We start from the raw sequence: 6,023 nt of genomic DNA, 5'->3' as shown, positions 1-6,023 counted from the left end.
TCTCTTTGATTAATGGTGCTCAGACAACTGGATTTCTACATGCAAAAGGATGAACCTGGACCCCTACCTTACGCTAGATATAAAAATTAACTCAAAATGGACCAACAACCTAAATATAAGAACTAAAATCATAAAACTCTTACTATAAACATAGGATAAGTCTTTATGAACTTGGATTTGGCAATGGATTCTTAGATATCATGCCAATAGCATAAGCAACAAAAGAAAAAATAGATTAATTGGACTTCATCAAAATTTAAAACTTTTGTGCATCAAAGGGCATTATCAAGAAAGTGAAGAGAATAACCTTCATAATGAAAGCAAATATTTGCAAATCATATATCTGATAAGTGTTTAATATCCAGAATATATAAATAACTCTTACAATTCAACATCACAAAGATAAACAACCGAATTTTTATTTTAAAACACGCAAAACACTTGAATAGCCATTACTCCAGAGGAGATATATAAATGGTCAATAAGACAAGAAAAGATTCTCTGCATCATCAGGCATTAAGGAAATCAAATAGAAACCACAATGAAATACAACTTCACACTTAACTAGGATGGCTGTAATTTAAAATAATAAGTATTGGAAGGGATGTGGAGAAACTGGAAGCTTCATAAACTGCTGGTAAGACTGCAAAATGGTTCAGGCACTGTGGGAAAAGAGAGGAGCAGTTTCTCAAAAAGCTAAACATAGAAATATCATGTGATCCAGAAATTCCACTCCTAGCTATTCCAAGGGCATTGTGTTATAGTCATCTGCAGTATTCAGTACTGTAACACGTTGTACGGGCTTGTAGCCTAGGAGAAATAGGCTACACCACTTCACTTAGGGGTGCAGTAGGCTCTACCTTCTCAGGTTTGTGTTAAGTAAATTCTGCAATGTTTGAGCAAGGAAATTGCCTAAACAATGCATTTCTCAGAATGTATCTCCCTCTTTGAGCAATGCGTGACTGTACTTGTAAGCCAACGTCCTCAGAACTGTCATTCATAACACCCCAAAAGGTAGAAACAACCCACTTGTCCAGATAAATTGTAAACAAAATGTACTGTACACATGCAATTAAATATGACTCAGCTTTAAAAAGAACAAAGTTTTGATACCTGCTACAATATGGATGACCTTTAAAACATGCTAGTCTGAGTGGGGTGGCTCATACCTGTAATCCTAGCACTCTGGGAGCCAAGGTTAGCGGATTGCTTGAGCTCACCAGTTCCAGACCAACCTGAGCAGAATGAGACCCGTATCTACGAAAAATAGAAAAAAGAAAAAGAAAAAAAAACCAAAACTAGAGGGCGTTGTGGTGCATTCCTGTTGTCCCAGCTACTCAGGAGGCTGAGGCAAGAGGATTGCTCAAGCCCAAGAGTTTAAGGATGCTGTGGCCTATGATAAATTTGCGTCCCTAGACTTGACAACTTATGGAAAATAGACAAATCTCTTGAATGACACAATTTCCCAAAAGTGACAAAAGAATGCATAGAAAGTCAACGTGCCCTCTATCTGCTAAAGAAATATAATCTAATTTTAAATTTCTCACCAAGGAAACTCCATGTCCAGACGACTTCCTTGTTGAATTTTACTACACATTTTTTTTTTATTATTATTTTTTTTTTTTGTAGAGACAGAGTCTCACTGTACCGCCCTCGGGTAGAGTGCCGTGGCGTCACACGGCTCACAGCAACCTCTAACTCTTGGGCTTACGCGATTCTCTTGCCTCAGCCTCCCGAGCAGCTGGGACTACAGGCGCCCACCACAACGCCCAGCTATTTTTTTGTTGCAGTTTGGCCGGGGCTGGGTTTGAACCCGCCACCCTCGGCATATGGGGCCGGCGCCCTACTCACTGAGCCACAGGCGCCGCCCCTTACTACACATTTAAAGAGCTAATACTGGGCGGCGCCTGTGGCTAGAGGAGTAGGGCGCTGGCCCCATATACTGGAGGTGGCGGGTTCAAATCCAGCTTGGGCCAAAAACTGCAAAAAAAAAAAAAAAAAGGTCCGGAGGCTGTCTTTGTGCAACCCAGCTCCAGGACAGGGCTGTGCCAGAGAGATGATTCCGTTAGGGGCGGGCTGGGCAGAGGCTGGAAGATGCTGCGCAGGGCCCTGGGGAGCAGCTTGGTACCAGGGCGGCGGGAGCTGATCACCGTCGCGCCTCCTCTCCCAGGGACACACCCACAGCGCCCCCTGCTGCTTCCCAGAAGCTGTTACAGGTACTGCCCGCTGAGTCCAGCCTTACGAAGCCCGAGTACGCACAGACGCACGCGCGCGCGGCAAATCCAACCCTCCACTCCTTGGGCTGCAGGTTCCGTAACAGAAGAGTGCAGGAAAAGTACTGACCAGGAGGGGAACAAGGGTGACTTCTGAGTGTTGGAAATGCTTCTTGTCTTGGTCCGGCTGGTGACAATGCGGGTGTTTGCATACGAATGGACTCAAGCGTACACTACTTGACCTTGACTTCCTATAAATTTGATGTTAACATTTTTCAGACCACGCAGTTGTGCATGAGAAATGAAGAAAAGACCTACATGTTTGGACCCGTTTTCTGACCATCTAGGGGAGGTTTAGCTGGAGAATCGCTGTGGTATAATATATAATTCTTGATTTAAGACAAAAACTAAGAAACTAAGAAAACAATGATCAGTTCTTGGTTGTAGAAAAATAAAATATGAGTTTTGGGCAGCGCCTGTGGCTCAAAGGGGTAGGGCGCCGGCCCCATATGCCAGAGGTGGCGGGTTCAAACCCAGCCCTGGCCAAAAACTGCAAAAACAAAACGAAAGAAAGAAAAATAAAATCTGAGTTTCATTAAGGAGCCTGCAGCCTGCCAGGCATGGTAGCTCACGCCTGTGATCCCAACACTGTGGAAGGTTGAGATGGGAGGATCACTTGCAGCCAAGAGTTTGGGAATAGCCCGGGCAACATAGCAAGACCCCAACATTAAAAAACAAATTAGCTGTCACCTTCTGTCTCAGCTCTTTGGGAGGCTGAGGCAGGCGAATCACTTAATTACAGGAGTTTGAGTCTGTGGTGAGCTATAATAGGGCCACTGCATTCCACCCTGGGTAACAGAATGAGACTCTGTCTCAAAAAAAAGAAAAATCAGGTGGGAAGGAAAGGAAGAAAGAAAATAGAAGCTTGCAGCCTTAGGAACTAATAGAGTTCACTTCATTAATCTCTGACTTTTTCTTTATGCCCACTCCAGGAGGTTTGATGAGTGTCTTATAGGAAGGGTTGAGATCAGGTTACATCTTCCACCTTCATTCTTCTCTGTCAATATGATAAATAAACAGATATAAACAAATAAAGAGATAAAACAGATTTGGGGAAAAGTTGGAAGTTTAGAAGATAGTAAAAAAAACAATCCAACTCACTAATAGAAGACCCTAAAAAGTAAAACTAAATAAGAGAAAAAGTACACATATTAAAAAATGTTAATAATTTGAGAAAACTTTCCTGAAATTAAATAAATCATATTTTTGAAAGTATATATTCAGAGGGAAACTGTGAACTTGAGAAAATTGATCAGAATGAACAAACCCAGGAAGTATCCTAGTACTTAAAGGATACTTAAAAGGGAAAAAATTATATATTCTGGGCATCCAGGCAAAAATAAATACATAAATCATTTACAAGAGGTGTGGGGGGGAAACTCAGGTCATTTACAAGTTCTGACAGAAATGTTTTATACCAGAAGGAAAGGGAGTGACACATTTAAGATGCTCAAGGAAAGACCAGGTGACCCAAGCATTTTAGATCTCTCCAAATTGACTTCCAACTATAAAAGCCACCTATGAACTCTGAGCAATATGTCATAGTCAGCTGAAAAGGCAGGTGCATACCTGGAGCTGATACAAAAAAGAACTGAGCCTAAGGCGGCGCCTGTGGCTCAGGGAGTAGGGCGCCGGCCACATATGCCAAGGGTGGTGGGTTCAAACCCAGCCCCGCCAAACTGCAACAAAAAAATAGCCGGGCGTTGTGGCGGGTGCCTGTAGTCCCAGCTGCTCGGGAGGCTGAGGCAAGAGAATCGCGTGTAAGCCCAAGAGTTAGAGGTTGCTGTGAGCCGTGTGACGTCATGGCACTCTACCAGAGGGTGGTACAGTGAGACTCTGTCTCTACAAAAAAAAAAAAAAAAAGAACTGAGCCTAGGCTCAGCACCTGTGGCTCGAGTGGCTAAGGCACCAGCCACATACCCCTGAGCTGGCGGGTTCGAATCCAGCCTGGGGCCTGCCAAAGGACAATGACGGCTGCAACCAAAAAACAGCCAGGCATTGTGGCGGGCACCTGTAGTCCCAGCTACTTGGGAGGCGGAGGCAGGAGAATCGCTTGAGCCCAGGAGTTGGAGATTGCTGTGAGCTGTGATGCCACAGCACTCTACCCAGGGTGACAGTTGAGGCTCTGTCTCAAAAAAAAAAAAAAAAAAAAAAGAAAGAAAAAGAAAAAAGAGACCTGAGCCTAAGAAACACAAAAATGCAGGCAATGATTTACAAACCATCTTGGTGACAACAAAAAGTAAAATGTACCCAACAGACAATGTCATCAGTAGGCTGGGAGAAGATAGCTTTGCCTTCTAAAGTCTCACAGCTGAGGATGGGCTCCCCAATTTCTTAGGGTGTCTCTTCATCCATGGGAGTAGGGACTCCACACAGAACTCTTCCCTGCTCCTTAGGCCAGCCCAGTTTCTTCCTGGCTATGGAAGAAGAGGAAAGTTCCCTCCAGCTGACACCCTAGACCACTGCCTGTCCCTGGATCAGAATGCATGTGGGAGTCAGGGAGTCACAGTGGAAGGGGACTCCCAATAAATCCAAGGGTCCCTCTGAATCTGGGTCATTTGTCAACCTAAAGTCCATGAGAGATCCTCACCCAAGCTCACAGGGAGATCAGGGTAATTTTAGAGGCAGGGAGGGGTGGGAAAAGAGCACAGGCAGCTGCAGTTCCTCAGCTCTGTTGAAAAACATCTTGAGACATCTGGGCCTCCAAAGCTGACCACTCAACACGCCCTGCTGGACCCGTGCCTCAAGTCCTTCCTCTAGCTCCCAAAATGAATCCTGAAACGGTATTGATTAGATGAGCAGAAGGTCTCTGGTTTTGCCGCTCTGCCACCCTGTTTCACCCTTCAGAACTAACCTTCTCCTATATGCCATGTCTGGGGGCTATGTAGGGAATACACTGTGGGTGGCAAGTTGGAGGCCAGAGGATGAGGGGAGGCATGGAGGTTTCGGGTCAGGGTAGTGGTGTCAGAGGTAGGGAGGATTGAGGGGTCTCCAAAGTACATATAGTCCTTGAATTAGGATGGTTCGATTTACAATTTTTTACTTAGAAATGACAGGTATGCAGTACACTCCTTGATTGGGGCCACATCTGTTTATGCAACCCAGTCATAGTGGATTAACAGAGAGAAAGAAAGGAGGCCATGATGCTCCGCAACAATGGGGCTGAGCGACCAGGAGACCCTATCAAGGAGTGGGTTTGGAACCTGCGACTTAATTTCTGGCATTTCTGAACCTTTATTTGCCCATAGAACTTTCTTTTTCCAGAGCATCTATCAAGGCTAGCATTTCCATAAAGGCAGGTTGGGGAAAGTGTCTATAGGGAGAAAAGGAAATGTGTGTTCGTTATTATTTAAAAGACATTAAAATAAGAACATAAAACAGTGGTTACGGCGCTGGCCACATTCACTGCAGCTGGTGGGTTCGAGCCCGGCCCGGGCCAGCTAAAACAAAAATGACAACTCAACTGCAACAAAAAAATAGCTAGGGGGTGTGGTGGGCACCTGTAGTCCCAGCTATTTGGGAGGCTGAGGCAAGAGAATTGTTGAAGCCCAAGAGTTCGAGGTTGCTGTGAGCTGTGATGTCATAGTACTCTACCAAAGGTGACATAGTGAGACTCTTATCTAAAAAAAATTAATTAATTAATTAAATGAACATAAAAATTAAACCTTCTATAATCGTAATGCTGCAACACCAAAGAAATGCATGGAAGGAAGCCTTCTATTCTCTCTCCTCCACCCCTGCAGTTTTTAT

Source organism: Nycticebus coucang, chromosome 4 (assembly GCF_027406575.1).
Source record: "Nycticebus coucang isolate mNycCou1 chromosome 4, mNycCou1.pri, whole genome shotgun sequence".
NCBI classification, from domain to species: Eukaryota; Metazoa; Chordata; class Mammalia; order Primates; family Lorisidae; genus Nycticebus; species Nycticebus coucang.
Note: the sequence above shows the minus strand (reverse complement) of the source record.